Source organism: Mustela erminea, chromosome 12 (assembly GCF_009829155.1).
Source record: "Mustela erminea isolate mMusErm1 chromosome 12, mMusErm1.Pri, whole genome shotgun sequence".
Lineage (NCBI taxonomy): Eukaryota > Metazoa > Chordata > Mammalia > Carnivora > Mustelidae > Mustela > Mustela erminea.
The window spans coordinates 68,616,572-68,631,161 of NC_045625.1; positions in this window are offsets into that span (position 1 = coordinate 68,616,572).

The window sequence follows — 14,590 nt, forward strand, 5'->3', positions numbered from 1 at the left end:
GAATATGGCAGAAATAACTATACCTGTTTTAAGCCTGGGCCTTAAGACACTAGCAACTTCTACTTCTACCCTCTTGGAGTGCTCCCTGTGTGGAAAATCAGATACCATGTGTAACTTTTTTGAGATCTCTATGCTTTAAAAAATTCAAGTCACGTGGAAGACCACCTACAGGGACTCTGGTTGATGACCACAGCCTAGCCAATGGCCAGCAGCAATGGTAGGCCATGTGAGCTAGCCATTTGGGACATCTCTTCCAGTCGAAGCTTCATTATGACCCTAGCCTGAACTGCATTCTGACTGCAATTGCATGAGATGTCAAGTGAGAACTGCCCAAACAACCCATAGCACAGTGAGAGATAACAAATATAACAAATTGTTTTTCTAAGATACTAAGTTTGAGAATAGTTTGTTATGCACCAATAAATAACCAAGGCAAAGTTTGTTACTTAGAAGAATGGTAATGTTGTAATAAAACTCAATGCATATGATATTGGTGTTGGCCAAAGGTGGAAAGACCCTAAGGGTCTTGTTCATAGGTGTGGAAGGGACTTGAGACTTTTGGTGAGAGCTTAAAAGCTGGAAAAAAAAAGAGGGCTTCTTGTTTTGAAATGACAACAGATTGGCAACATTATTGCCTATAGTAGCATGGAAAATAGAAAATCTCATGAAGGTAAGTCTGGCTGAGAGGGCTTTTCATACAATATAGAGAGTTACAACTGGTGTTTTGTAACTGCTTGTGCTACAATACAGGAAGAAAATGATGAACTAAAGCAACAAGTTCTTGAGCAGAATTTAAAGAAAATATAAAGGAGTCGGGAATTCAAAAATAAAACTTAAACTCGGGCTTTCCCTGCCAAAGATTTTCAAAATAATAAAGGGCTTCAGGGAAAAGATCAAATTAGAGGGATAACAACAAAGATTCCAGGATAAAGATCTCAAAGGTGTACTTGTTTAAGACCCTTGGTTAAGACTTAAGAGACTTAGGGAGTGCCTGGCAGAGCTACAAAGAATCCTAAGGGCATTGGGCTACAGCCAAATGGACAGCAGAGTAGAGAAGTTTTTGTCTCTGAAACAAGTATGGATATGTTTTTTTCTCTAGTGAAGCTGATTACAAGAAATGCACAAAAAATTTAAAGCTTGAACTGAAGGGGATAGGAACAGTACAAAATAAAAGACCTTCAGATCATCAAACTTCTACTGGCAGGAAGCAGTCTGAGGAAGCTACCCAAACATAAATAAGGGCTACTTTTTTTTTTTTTTTTTAAGAAAAAATCATGATTCAGAGATGAGCCAAAGACAGAACTGAATTAGGCTCTACTCAAGGGATTAGCAACATATGCCTCACTAGAGTTCAGATTTGCTAAGTAGACCAGTAACTGTTGAGTGTCTCATAATTTCCTCCTTTCTGAGTAGAAGTGTCTATTGTGATTATCCTGTTTGTGGGCAGGGGGCAGATAATTTGTCTCTCGATTATCCAGAGAACTAGAATTGAGAAGGAGCTACAACTGGGCCTGATTCGGATGCTGACATCCTGGACTTGGAGCTGAGGTTGCAATGACATGAAACCTTGGGAGTCATGGTAGTAAATGAGTATATTTGGTCTATGGTCAGAGGGCAGATTGTAGTAGAGCAATAGTTACTAATTCTTTCATATTTTTCTCACAGAAAGTTGAGGGGTTTGTGTCCCTGTCCCTTGAAACTGGGTAGTTCAAGAGTATTCTTGGACCAACAGAATATGGCAGAATGATCCCTATCCTTAAGAGAGTGACAGTTTCTACCTTTTCCTTTTGAAGAAAGTGAGAACAGATGCTGATCACAAATTGATAATATTCAACCATAATGGGTTGAATTGTGCACCCCCCCCAAAAGACCTGTTTAAGTCCTAATCCCCAAGACCTGTGAACGTGACCTTACTCAGACTTAGGGTCTTTGCAGATGAAATCAAGTTAAGATGAGGTCATACTGTATTAGAGTGAGATTAGAGAGATTAGGCCCTAATCCAGAGACTGTTATCTTTGTAAGAGAAAAGGGGGGGGGGTTGGACACATACACAGAGGGGAGAAGGCCATGTTTCAACAGAGGCAGATATTGGAGTGGTGCAGTTACCAGCCAAGGAATGGGAAAGATTGCCAGGAGCAACCAGAAACTAAAAGAGGCTAAGAAGGATTCTTCCCAAAAGCATTCAGTGGGGGCATGGCCCTGCCAACACTTTGATTTCAGCCTCCAGAACTATGAGAGAATAAATTTGTTATTTTAAGCCACCAAGTTTGTGGTAATTTGTTATGGCAGTCCTAGGAAGAGTACATCAGCAAAGCATCTACATCATCAAATTCTCATTTCCTTCCTATCTTGCCATATGGTCTCCTCTGCAAGACCTTCCTTGTCTGACTTCTTAATGCTATGGCGCTCCATGACTTCATTCTGAATTGTCTGTTTTCCTCATGCTGCTTAGTGAGTTCATCCATTACTGTGCTTTAAATACTAGTAGTACATTCAAGTCTCTCAAACTTACATATCTATATCTGGCTTCTCAAAGATTGGTTGGCTACAGATAACGTATTCAATTACAGTTGACCCTTGAACAACTCCTGGGTTAGGTACAATGACCTCATGCACAGTCAAAAATTTGCATATGATTTTGACTCCCCAGAAACTTAACTACTGATAACCTGCTGTTGACTGGAAACCTTACTGTTAACATAGTCAATTAACACACATTTTGTATGTTCTACGTATTATGTAGTGTATTCTTAAGCTAGATAAAGTGCTATTAAAATCATGAAGAAAAATACATTTACACTACATTTACACTACTGTACTATACTGAAAAAAATCACATGTGTGGACCCACGCAGTTCAAACCCATGTTGTTTAAGGGTCAATTGTACTTATCCTTACTGGATATTTTAAGGCACATCTCAAAACTATTTTTATCACCCACCGATTTTTTCCTCTCTCAGTAAATAATTCAAATATCCACCCACATGCTTCTCTTGTCATTGATATTTGCCTCTCATCCTGCCATCTCTTAGCGCTGTCAAATTCTCTTCCAAATCTATCTCAGATGTACCCATATCTCCCCAGCCTCATTGCCAGTACCGTGTCCCCAGTCATCATCTCTATGTCAGACTAGTGCAGAAGCCTCCTAATTGGTCTTCCTGCATCTGTTCGTATGCCCACACTATTCATTCACCTACAACCAGGTCAACTTTTCAAAACTGTAGATCAGACTATGCCATTCCTTTGTCTAAAACCCCTCATTGCCTTTACAATATACAGAAAATAAAATTCAAACTCACCTCTGGCATACAAGACCCTGTATGCATGAGAAGGCCAAATGCTTCAGTAATAAAAAAGGTGATGCAGGGACGCCTGGGTGGCTCAGTTGGTTAAGCAGCTGCCTTCGGCTCAGGTCATGATCCCAGCGTCCTGGGATCGAGTCCCACATCGGGCTCCTTGCTCGGCAGGGAGCCTGCTTCTCCCTCTGACTCTGCCTGCCATTCTGTCTGCCTGTGCTCGCTCTCTCTCCCTCTCTCTCTCTCTGATAAATAAATAAAATCTTTAAAAAAAAAAAAAGGTGATGCAAATTGGTTACACTGCAGTGGTTTAAATACAGTAAAACATGCTATTTTAGAAATATAAAAGTTGAGTGACTTAAATGCACAGTCAAGCCACAAACATAGTAGTACTCACTAAGAGCCAGTAGGGCATCCAGTGAGCCTAAAATAGAGGGCCTATATTCCTATGCAGCTTGAATTAAGAAGGCCACATAACTTAGTATGTGTTAAATATGCTATGACTCAGTAAATAAACTGTTCCACCCTGACTTCCCTAGAGGGACCTCTCCTACCCCAGGATGATGGAACAGTTACTCTTCTTCAGCTCTTCCCACCCGCCTTCAAGGTACTGTGTCTGCCTGGAATGGTAAGAAGGTCTCTTTTTATCTTTGGCTGGAGACCTTCATCTAGACTCCCCACTGAAGAGACAGAAGGCAACATTATTTCCTGTGGATAATTTATATTCTATGAACGGGATCACTAGAAGAATAAAAGGGAAGCTGCTTTCATGTGGAAGCAGGATATCAGTAGTTTTTAATTAGATTAAACAGTGATTTACACAAAGTCACCCTGTGACCAAATCATGGGGCCAGGAAATAGAATTCTGAATGCAGTTTCATTCCACTGTAACTATTTCTCAAAGTGGTCAGCAAATCAGCTGCATTAAACTTACCTGGTGGTATTTGTTAAAAACATAATTTTGGCCTTCACTCCAGCTGTGGTGAATCAGTATTTCTGGAGGCAGGACTGGGTATCTAAAATTCTAACAAACTTCCCCAGGAAAAGCTTACACATCTTATCACCACATTACCTTTGCTTTTTCTGGTATACATACTAGTCATTTCTATTGCCAACTTTCAAAATACTTCCCAAGTATTTTAAGTTCACAAAACTTCAATTTCACTTTGATTTCTTTATCTGTAAAATGAAAATTTTCTTACGTAATATCTGAAATGATTTTAAGATCTAAAGGTAAATGTGCAATTGCTAGATTGTAGGATAGCTCTATTTTTAACTTTTTGAGGAATCTGCAGACTGTTTTCCAGAGTGGCTGTGCCAGTTTGCATTTCCATCGACAGTGTAAAAGGGTTCCCCTTTCTCCACATCTTCACCAACATCTGTTGTTTCCTGTGTTGTTAATTTTAGCCATTCTGACAGATGTGTGGTGATACCTGGTTTTGACTTGTATTTCCCTGATGCTGAGTGATGTTGAGCATCATTTCATGTATCTGCAGACCATCTGTCTGTCCTCCTTGAAAAAAATGTCTATTTGGGTCCTCTGCCCATTTTTTAATAAGGTGGTTTGCTTTTTTGGTGTTGAGTTGTATGGGCATATATATATTTCTTTCTTTCTTTTTTTTTTTTAAAGATTTTATTTATTTATTTGACAGAGAGAGATCATAAGCAGGCAGAGAGGCAGGCAGAGAGAGAGGAGGAAGCAGGCTCCCTGCCGAGCAGAGAGCCCGACGTGGGGCTCGATCCCAGGACCCCGAGATCACGACCCGAGCCGAAGGCAGCGGCCTAACCCACTGAGCCACCCAGGCGCCCCTATATTTACTCCTTATTGGGTATATCATTTGCAGTTATCTTCTCCCACTCAGTAGGTTATCTTTTTGTTTTGTTGATGGTTTCTTCCTCTGTGCAGAGGTGTAGTCCCAGTAGTTTATTTTTGCTTTTGTTTCCCTTGCCTTAGAAGACATAGCTAGAAAAATGTTGCTATAGCTAATGTCAGAGAAGTTACTGTCTTGGTTCACTTCTAGGATTTTTATGGTTTTAAGTTTCACATTTAGGTCATTAATACATCTTGAGTTTATTTTTGTGTATGGTGTTAGAAAGTGGTCCAGTTTCATTCTTTTACGTAGAGCTGTCCAGTTTTCCCAGCACCATCTGTCAAAAAGACTGTCTTTACCCCATTGTATGTTTCTGCTTCCTTTGTCATGTATTAGTTGGCCATAAAAATGTGAGTTTATTTCTGTGGTCTCTATCCTGTTCCACTGATCTATATTTTTGTGCCAGCACCATACTGTTTTGATTATTACAGCTTTGTAGTGTATCTTGAAATCTGGAATTGTGATACCCCCCAGCTTTGTTCTTGTTTCTCAAGATTGCTTTGGTTATTCAAGGTCTTCTGGGGTTCTGTACAAATTTTAGCATTATTCCAGTTTTGCAAAAAATGCTGTTGGTATTTGATAGGAATTTCATTGAATCTGTAGATTGCTTTGGGTAACAGACATTTTGACAATATTAATTCTTCCAATCCATGACCATGGAATATGTTTCCATTTTTCTGTGTGTCATCTTCAATTTCTTTCCTAAGAGTCTTATAATTTTCAGAGAACAGGTCTTTTATCCTGTTTATTCCTAGGTATTTCATAGTTTTTGGTGCAATTGTAAATAGTGTTGTTTTTTAAAATTTCTCTTTCTGCCACTTCCTTGTTAGTGTGTAGAAACACTACTAATTTCTTTTTGTATCCTGCCGCTTTACTAAATTAGTTACTCCTAGTAGTTTTTTGGTGTAGTCTTTAGGATTTTCTATGTGTAGTATCATGTCATTTGTCAGTAGTAACAGTTTAACTTCTTACCAATATGCTTTTATTTCTTTTTCTTATCTGACTGCTCTGGCTGGTACTTCTAGTACTCTGTTGAATAAAAGTGGTAAGAGTGGACATCCTTGTTTTTTTCCTGATCTTAGGAAGAAAGTTCTTAGTTTTTCATCACTGAGGATGATGTTAGCCATGGGTTTTCATATATATATGGCCTTTATTATGTTGAGTTTTTATCATAAATGGTTGTTGAATCCTATCAAGTGTTTTTGTGGCATCTACTGAGATGACCATGATTTTTATCCTTTGTTTTGTTTATATATGTGACATTGATTGGTGTCTGTGGAACCATCCTTGCATCCCAAGAATAAATCCCATCTGATTGGGGTGAATGATTTCTTTAATGTATTGTTACATGTAATTTGCTAAAGTAATTTTCCTGAATAAAGCAAACCAGACATGAAAGATTACATACTGATTTAATTTATATGAAACTCTAAAAAAGATGATCTATAATGGGAGTCAACGGATGAATAGTTTCCTGGACCCATGGTGTGAGGGGTGAGTGGGAGAAAGGGATTAATTGGAAAAGAGCTCAAGGAATTTTCCAGGATGATAGAAATGTTCTGTGTCTTGGTTGTGGTTGTGGTTATACAGGTGTACACATATTAAGATTCACAGAACCATGCACTCAAAATTGAGTGTTTTATAGTGTGTAAATGATATCTCAAAAAAGTAGATTAAAAAATTTCTGCTGTACAAAATAAGTCAATCGGAGAAAGACAACTATTATATGATCTCCCTGATATGAGGAAGTGGAGATACAACGTGGGGGGCTTGGGGGGTAGGAAAAGAATAAATGAAACAAGATGGGATGGGGAGGGAGACAAACCATAAGTGAATCTTAATCTCACAAAACAAACTGAGGTTTGCTGGGTGGAGGGGGGTTGGGAGAAGGGGTTTGAGGTTATGGACACTGGGGAGGGTATGTGGTATGGGGAGTGCTGTGAAGTATGTAAACCTGGCGATTCACAGACCTGTACCCCTGGGGCTAATAATACATTATATGTTTATTAAAAAATGAAAGAATTAAAAAAATAAATAAAAATTCCTACTGTATATGTTCCATGTTAAAAAAATCTGGACAAGCAAAGAGAACAACTAAAATTCATCTTAGCCAAACACACACACACACACACACACAATTGTATCTCATTTCTATATATCCCATTAAATAATGTAAAAGAAAATTTTAAGAGATACAATTTAAGATAACATTAGTGTATAACACTAATCTGAAAAAAGGTGTGCAAGACTGCTAAAAAGAAAAGTATAAAAGTTTACTGAGAGGCAATAAAGATCTAAATAAATACATGTATCTATGTTTTATATTTTAAAGATTTTAATTATCTCCAAGTGGATTTATAGACTTGAAATAACCTGCTCGAGATTCTACTCCTCTCCCTCTGTCCCTCTCTGGCCTCCAAAATAATAAATAAATCTTTAAAAAAACCCTCTTACCTCATACCATTCATAGGAATACATTAATTATGGATAGGTTGAAGAACTATATGTGAATGGCAAAACCCTAAACTTTTAGGATAGAACTGTAATGGCTTGAATAAAATGTTCATCTGGAACCTCAGAATGTGACCTTTTTGGTATAAAGAGTCTTTTTTTTAATTTTATTTATTTATTTGAGAGAGAGAGAACATGAGAGGGGAGAGGTCAGCGGGAGACGCAGACTCCCCGCTGAGCAGGGAGCCCGATGTGGGACTCGATTCCAGGACTCCAGGATCATGACTTGAGCTGAAGGGAGTTGCTCAACCAACTGAGCCACCCAGGCCTCCCATGAGAGTCTTTGCAGATGTAATTAAGATTAGGATAATGAGATGAGATTATCCTGGATTAAGGTGGACCTTAAATCCAACTGTGAGTGTCTTTATGTGAGAAAGAAGAGATGCACAGGAGAAGCACAAGGCAGAAGGCCATGTGAGCAGGAGGCAGAGACTGGAATTCTGGAACTAGAAGCCAAAGAACGCCAAGAGCTGCTGACAGCAAGCCGAGAGTTGGCTGGCATGGGAGCATGGGACAGATTCCCTTTTCAGAGCCTCCGGAAGAAACCAACACTACCAACACCTTAATTTCAGTCTTCTCGCCTCCGAGAAAATGAATTTCTGTTGTTTGAAGCCACCCAGCTTGTGGCAATTTGTTATGGCAGCTCTAGGAACTAATAATGTAGGAGAATACTTTCATAACCTCAAAGTCTGAAAAAAGTGCAAAAGCGCTAGTCATAAAGGAAAAGATCAACTATCTTAAGTTAAAATTAAAAGTACCTCTTTTCATGAACGCATAGTATGAAGAGTAAAAAAGCAAACAACTGAGTGTGGAAAGCTATTTGAAATATATATGTAACTGACAAAAGACTGAGATTTCAAAATAGGCAAGAGTCTTGAACAGCTACTTCACAGAAGAGGAAATCCAAATGGCCAGCAAACATATAAAAAAGTGATTAGCTTTATTAGTAATAAGGGAAATAAAAATTGAAATCACAATTATGTAGCCAGCAGATTGTTAAAACCAAACAGAAAAATATAGGCAAAAGAATATCAGGCTCTTTACATAAAGAGAAATCTAAATGGCCGATAAAAATATGAAAATTTATATTCCAACCACAATTTCAACCACAAAGAGAAGCCATTCCACAACCAAAATGGCAGAAGTGTAAAGGTCTGATAATACCAATAGTTGGTGAAATTTGGGGTCAATTGAAGTTCTCATACAAAGCTGGTAGGAGTGTAAATTGTCATGACCACTTTGGAAGATCTTTTGGTGTTATTTGGCAAAGCTGAAGATTCACAGACCCCATAACCCAACAGTTCCTCCCATAAGTATATATATCTTGGAGAACCTTATGTTTTATATGTATAAGGATATTGACAAGAGCATTGTTTGTAACAGGAAAAAAACGGGGGGGGGGGCGTGTCCATCTAAGATGGATTAACAAGCCCCTCCACATATAGAGAACAATACGATGGGTGGATCTTACAAATGTAATACCAAATGAGAGAAGGAAGACAGAAAAGAATACAAATAGTATGCATTTATGTAAAGGAAATTTGAAAGTGGGCAAAATTAACTTCATTGCATATTATTTTAGGAGATAAAAACATAAAATCAAATGATTATCCTGAAAGTCACTTTATTATCTCTAGCAGATGGGAGAAGATTATGATAGGAAGACACACAGTTAATGGAGTCTTCCAGGATGCTGAGAATATTCTATTTACTGATCTTGGATATAATTATATCTCTATGTAAATATGGTTAACGTGTGTGTGTGTGTACACACACATGCATATATATACACATACATGTATATATCATGCACTTGCACTTTCTTTTTTTTTTAATGATTTTTTTTTTTTAGATTTTATTTATTTACTTGACAGAGACCACAAGTAGGCAGAGAGGCAGGCAGAGAGAGGAGGAAGCAGGCTCCCTGCCGAGCAGAGAGCCCAATGCGGGGCTTGATCCCAGGACCCTGAGATCATGACTTGAGCTGAAGGCAGAGGCTCTAGCCCACTGAGCCACCCAGGTGCCCCTATAATGCACTTTTTATATGTACTATTATGTATCACAAAATTAGTAAAAAATGGATGCTGTTTGCAAGTATCTCTTGTTTAAATACTCTGCACAAGGAAGTTCATGGTATGCAAGAAAATGAAAAGGATCCTAGATCCCAGCCCCTTAAATAAAAATAACTATTTAAATCCTTCTAAGAAGAAACTAGGTTTCTCTCTCTCTCACTCCCTCTCTCTCTCTCTCAGAACTCTCTCAGAACGAGAGTTCTGAATATAAACTTTCTTCATTAACTTTTTCTTTAGGGGAGCCTAATGTGTTTGACAAACAACTCTGTCAAGACAGTCTAGTGCCTCCTGAGCCTTAAACAAGAAAGCAGCTCAAACAAGAGAATTTAACTGAAGTAAAACTCAGAAAACAAGCAACTGCAGGATGGAAAATAGAACAAACAGAACATGACATGCATTGAACCAAGTTCCCGCCCCCTTCTGATAGCTTTGCTAATAGGAAAAAGAAAAATCATTGAAGTAATAACCCCCTCTTCAGTTGTGTTTGCTCAACAGTTGATTTCTACCTCCAGTTGCTCACCCAGGAGAGAATAAAACTGTCCTCTGATCTTTGGAGGTGAAATCACAGAGGCAGTTTCCCTATTTCAAATTATCAGGCTATTTGGGGCTAATGTCATCAGTATTTAATGGAAAATTTTTTTCTTTTTGTCCTGGCTCCCTCGAAAAATTTAATAAAGGTTCCTATGGTTTTATTGCTCTTATATTAATCAGAGACTCAAAAGTATTACTTATCCAGTCTTTTGACTAAATGGAAAACTCTAACTTTTCTGAAGTGAGGTGCAGGTGGCTGTGGGATGCGGCACCCTTCAACGAGCTAGCGAGTGTTTGTCTACTAAGAATTCAGAAAATCCAGATTGTGCGTTTTGGGCTGTGTTGACGGTGTACCTACTGGTCATCATTTAGCTGAACATTGCCTTCGTCTCTGCAAAGTCTTAGGTTTTAAATCCTGATGGTATGATTCAGAAGGGTGATTCAGAAAGCAGTGACAGAGACATGTAGCAGTGAACATGAAAGGGAGATTCACAACTGCTATGGGCAGAAACCCGGAAAATTTTTAGAATTTTTAGAACTTCAACTGATTGGCTTGGGAGATGAGGGAGTAGGCCTACAATGCTTCTTAAGAATGGCACCAGCTGGGACGCCTGACTGGCTCAGTTGGACTCAGTATGACTCTTGATCTTGGGGTCATGCCCATGCTGGGCATAGAGATTATTAAATGAATGAATGAATGAATAAATAAATAAATAAATAAATAAGTTTTTTAAAAAGGCAGCTGCTAAGCTGTCTTTCCCTTAAGTCTATCATGTTAATCTTATATCTTTTCAGAGATGACAGTAGGGTCAGAGTTCTTGTTGTTTCGTGTGTGTGTGTGTGTGTGTGTGTACTTACAATCCAAACTGTTACAAGGAGGGTTAGCCCTCTCAGCTTTTTCTGAGGCCAACTAATTCTTGTGGGAAAGAATTTAACTATTTTCTCCGCCCCACATCGAGTTTACAATGCTGATGACGTAACCCAACGTGAGACAGGAATCCATCAGAATCCTAGAGGAGAACATAGGCAGTAACCTCTGATATCAGCCACAGCAGCTTCTTTCAAGATATGTCTCCAAAGGCAAAGGAAACAAAAGCGAAAATGAACTTTTGGGACTTCATCAAGATCAAAAGCTTCTGATGAGGTAACCCCCCAAAGATTGAGAAACAGACCTAAAGAAACATAGATAAACTCTTACAGTCTGCCCTTCCATCATGGAAAAATTTCCCCTACTATTGACATTGAATTTGAGAGATGTTATTTCAATAACGGCAGGAGATGCCTCAGATTAAGGAGGACTTCTCAAAAAAGGTCATCTGCCACGGGACACAAACCCCAGCCACAGCTGGGAAACGTGGCAGTGGCCTGACCACTTCAGTGGCTCCTGAAGCTGGAATCATGTGAGCGAATGCTGGCTCTGCTGCTTAACACTGGGCTTGGGCCACATGGATAACATTGGAAGTCTGGTTAAGCTGCAATCAACCACTGCACTTCCCACAGTCAAGGCACCTCGCTTCCAGCATGCAGTCACCCTCCTTACATGCCCCTTACATCCCTCCTTCTTCCTGTGTGCCAGCCTCTGCTGCTTTAAGGGCAAGATGATTAGGAGAGCCCCAAGTTTGCCCTGTCACCAAGGGGAACCAAAGGTCTATGCAGCCAACAAGTATGCTGGGCAACTTTGGGGAGGAGAGAAACTCACCCCGTGTGGCTGTGCTGGAGACACATGCCCAAGCCCCCGTTCTAACAGTTCCACAGAGACCTGGCAGGTGGACTCAGCCAATAGGATTTGGGCAGGCTTCCTCTGGGGAGAGAGACTACCAGGACCCTGCAGCTGGGGCACTCCAGGCAGTTCAAAAGTGTTATTGTCGTTAGTTTTACATCTGAATGTCTATGGGAATTGATGAGCAGGTGCTTGAGTTCCTCTCCTGTAAGTTCCAGGCAAGATTCTCCTGACTGGGGAGAGCAATCACTCAGGGAAATGCTAGTACCTTTGAGGCTCCACAGTTTGAGCTACAAGTCCATGGGTCTCATGATCTTGCCAATCAGAGCTTCCTCTTGCCAGAGGTGCCAGCGAGGGCTTTGGGATCCAGCCTCCCTAACCCGGCTACTGCGTACACCCCACCCCTTTTGAAGAGCAGCTACTGAGCTCTTGTTGCAACTGAGGGCGTGACTGGTAAAGGTCTTGCAACTGGCAGCTTGATACTCCTATTTTGGGGTGGGTCAGCTTGGATTGAATGACTGTCCAAGTGAGAAAGCTTCGGTAAGTCTTGCTTGTCAGATGGAAATGGCATATCCCAGACTGCGCCTGCTCTGGCCCTTGTGTCACCTTGGCTTTATACGAACAACTGGGAGCTACCCCCTAAGAGAAGCTCTATCCTTGCCTTCTCCCTTTGACTTCTCTGCTAGAAGCAAAACCACTGGTTCAATGGAACTCTCGATCCACAGTTCCCCCTGCATGCCTGGGTTTGATTCACTGATGGTTTGGCTGTAGTTTCAGAACTGTAACAGCCGTTCAAGTCAAGTCAACGTGTAGAACCAAAAGTGGGACCCTCAGTGGGCAGAATTCAAGGCCCCTCTATTTCTGCCCTATTGACTCTTGGGCTGTTGCCAATGGTCTGGCTCTTTGGTTTGAACTTGGAAAGCCACAGACTGGCAGATGGAATAGATTCCTCCTCTTTGGGGACGTGAACTATGGAAACAAATGACAGCTGTGGAGCCAACCACATGCGTCTTTCATGGAGATGTCCCTGGAAGGGCCCATTCTGAGGAGACTGCCTAGAGTCCAGCTTCTGGCAGAGCTTTGTGCTGCCCTGACCACCACTGCCATCTGCATCTGTCACTGTGCTGGGCACAGTCTGCACCAGTCATAGACTGGGTGCAGAGTATAGGAATTAATGTTTCTCATGCAAAGAGAAACTACCTTACCACTGCCTGCCATACCAGGACCCCTGACAAAAGGTGACGCATTTGTTTCTCAGCAAAGGAGGCCACCCTGCGAGAGTGTGGCCCTGCCTACTCCCGGATTTCTTAGCCTTGTGATCCTCTCCCCAGGCGACCAGGGGCGCCTCCCTGCCTTTGACCTGTTTGAGCTTCAGTGTTACTGCTCCAGTCCAATTGACTGACTCAACTCACATCATGTGGTCCTTGAAGCTAATCTGTGTCACGTGTTAGGCTTTCTGGACTGTTTGCAGCCCGAAAATGGTGTACTTTTTATTGCAAAAGCCACTCAATGACGGGCTAATGGCCAAAGTACTTAATGGACTTCCCATGCTTTCTGCTAATCATAGGCATCTGGTAGTGTCGAGTGTTGGAACAGTTCACTTCAGAAATCAACTCAAAAAGATTTCTTACTCGTTATCCCTCGCCTTCTCCTAGTTCATAGACATTAGCTGGGATATTTTGGTCACTGGATGCGGCTGTCCACAGAAAGGAAGCATCTCCTCTTGGCCACTCCCTAGATTACAAGAAGGACAAATGGGTGGGGTGAGGAGTTCACACAAGAACTTTGAAAATCCAGCAGTCTCCCCGGGGCATTCTTGGGCCTGCCGCTTCCCTTTCCCCTAATGGCAACTGCAGACTGGCCTGGTTGGTACACACTCTTGGTGGCACCAAGTTGGTGGTACCTCTTGGTAACCGCCCCCCTTCTGGATGGGGGCCTAAGGGATTTAAAGTTAATTCTATGTCAGCTACCTGGATTCTCCTGTTGGACTGATAGGACCTAGTGCATAGAGATAATAACTACATAGCTGAGCAGAGTCTCTCCGTGTTCCCTTCTAGTGGCCTGTGAGGGACCACATGGAACATAATGGGTCTCCATAAGTTTTAGAAAAATGTCCTCATCCCTTTTGCATCTTACCATCTGGACACTAGGTCTGGGTGTAAGTGGGAGATGGCTGGGGAAAAAGTGAAAGGGGAAACACTGGTATTTTGGTGGCAGAGGTAAGCAATCCCAACACCAGGGAAAAGAACATCTTGGACCTTGGGAAGCACAGGAGAGGGAGAGACATTAATAATCCTCCATATTGCCAAGCTACCCCTGGACCTTTCCTCATAAAGGAAAGCACTCAGGTAAGGTTCCCCTGAGCCAATACCAAGTTTAATTGACTGTTGGGTCTGCTGTACCCCACCAGATAGCTCTGACCACAACTGATCACCATTCTCCATGGATTTAATAAGAGGCTGATTGAAAATGGCAGGGAACGGCCCAGCCCCTGAACCTTTCATGCAAATTATTGTCAGTATCCCTGGATATCTTTCCCACTCGCATTCCTGGAGCCTTCACTAGTCCTGTGGACTGAATGAATGCCAC